The following is a 2414-nucleotide window of genomic DNA, read 5'->3' as shown; positions in this document are numbered from 1 at the left end:
ATCCTCACAAATAATTAGCCTGAGGGTCAATCCCTCTCACGGACATACAAACAGCAACTAAAGCTCATCTACAACAGGAATGCACACTCAAGCCATACAAAGAACGCACCTGGAGCACCTGGCTCAGGTAACCAGAGAGAATGCCCCACTGGGCCCCACAGGACACCTGCTACATAAGGCCACTCTACCAAGACTGGGAGATATCGCAGCTGTACCTAATGCATAGGAACAAACACAGGAAGTCAGCCAAAATGAATAGACAAAGAAACTTGTCCAAAAAGAAAGAACAGAACAAAGTTCCAGAAACAGACCTCAAAAAAATGAAGACAAGCAATCTACCAGGTGGAGAGTTCCAAACACTGGTTATAAGAATGCTTAATAGTTTACGGCCATGCCACCCTGAACACGCCTGATCTCGTCTGATCTTGGAAGCTAAGTAGGGTCGGGCCTGATTAGTACTTGGATGGGAGACCACCTAGAAATACCGGGTGCTGTAGGCAAAAAAAAGAAAAAAAGAAAAAAAAAGAATGCTTAATGATCTAAAGGAGAACTTCAAAAAAGAAATAGGAAACATAAAAATGGAGATTGAAAACATTAAGAAAAGTCAGAAATGAAGACTACAATAACTGAAATAAAGAATACATTAGAAGGAATCAATAATAGATTAGATAAAGCAGAGAAGTGAATCAGGGATTTGGAATATAAGGTAGCAGAAAACACCCAATCAGAACGATAAACAGAACAAAGAATCAATCCCCTCCAAAATAATAAAAGTTTAAGAGGCCTTTGGGACATCTAGTGTATCAACATTCACATCATAGGGGTACCAGAAGGTGAAGAGAGAGAGCAAGAAAATGAAAACCTACTTCAAGAAATAAAGATGGAAAATGTTCTTAACCTGGTGAAGGAAACGGACATACAACCCCAGGAAGTTCATAGAGTCCCAAACAAGATGAGCCTAAAGAGGCCCACATCAAGACATAGCATAATTAAAATGCCAAAGGTTAAAGACAAAGAGAGAATCTTAAAAGCAGCAAGAGAAAAGCATTAGTTAAACTAGGGAACTCCCATAAGACTGAGCTGATTTCTCAATAGAAACTTTGCAGGTCACAAGAAATTGGAATGAAATATTCAAAGTGATGAAAAGCAAGTACCTACAATCAAGATTATTCTACCTAGAAAAATTATCATTTAGAATCAAAGGGCAGATAAAGAGCTTCCCAGACAAGAAATGCTAAAGGAGTTCATCAACATCAAAATAGTATTACAAGAAATGTTAGAGACTTCTGTAAGAAGAAAGAAAAATAGATTTAAAAATGAATAATAAAATGTCAATAACTACATATCTTTCAACAATTACTTTAAATGTAAATGGATTAAATGCTCCAATCAGAAGATAGGATGGCTGAATAGATAAGAAAACAAGATCCTTACATTTGCTGCCAACAAGAGACTCACTTTAGATTGAAAGACACACAAAGACTGAAAGTAAAGGGATTGAAAAGATATTTCGTGAAAATGGAAACAAAGAAAAACCTGAGGAAGCAATATTTATAGGAGACAAAATAGACTATAACAAGAGACAAAGAGGACCCAGTAATTCCACTAATTTGAAAAGACATATCCGTTCATATGTTCATTGCATCATTATTAACAATAACCAAGATATAGAGTCTATCTGTATGTCCATCAATGGATGAATGGATAAAGAAGAGGTGGTACATATATACAGTGGAATATTACTCAATCATAAAAAATAATGAAAATTTGCTATGTGTAGCAACATGAATGGACCTAGAGGGTATTGCGCTGAGTGGAGTAAGTCAGAAAATGACAAATCTCATATGACTTCACTTCTATGTGAAATCTAGAGAACATGATAAATAAACAAAACAGAAATAAGCTCAGATACAGAGAGCATTTTGATGGTTACCAGATTGGAGCGGGGTTGGGAGAATGGGTGAAGTGGGGGTGGGATTAAAAGGTACAGATTGGTAGTTATAAAATAGTCATGGGGATGTAGAGTGTAGCATGGGAAATATAGTTCACAGTATTGTAATAACTATGTATGGTGTCAAATGGGTACTGGATTTATGGGGGTGATCACTTCATAAGTTATATAAGTGTGTAATCACTGTGCTGTACACCTTAAACTGTTATAATATTGTTTATTACGACACATCTATCACAATGGCTAACATTTGTGGTTTAAATTTGTATGTTCATGATGAGAAATGATGTCGACAATCTTTTCGTGTGTTTATTGGCCATGTGTATATTTTTTAATTGGATTTTTTTACTTTTTTTACTATTGAGTGTGTTTTTATTGTAGCGATACATTATGTTGAGTTTTGAGTGTTCCTTACACATTCTAGATACTAGTTCTTTGTCATGTATGAGGTTTACAAATATGT

The 2414-nt window shown here is 35.6% G+C and overlaps 1 pseudogene; it reads left to right on the top strand.

Moving 5' to 3' along the window:
• The first annotated feature begins 381 nt into the window (after positions 1–381).
• LOC111731331 lies at positions 382–500 on the top strand (annotated as a pseudogene).
• Positions 501–2414: the final 1914 nt, after the last annotated feature.

This window comes from Pteropus vampyrus, unplaced genomic scaffold, assembly GCF_000151845.1.
Source record: "Pteropus vampyrus isolate Shadow unplaced genomic scaffold, Pvam_2.0 Scaffold362, whole genome shotgun sequence".
NCBI lineage: Eukaryota > Metazoa > Chordata > Mammalia > Chiroptera > Pteropodidae > Pteropus > Pteropus vampyrus.
This window is presented reverse-complemented; position numbering and strand designations above follow the sequence as displayed.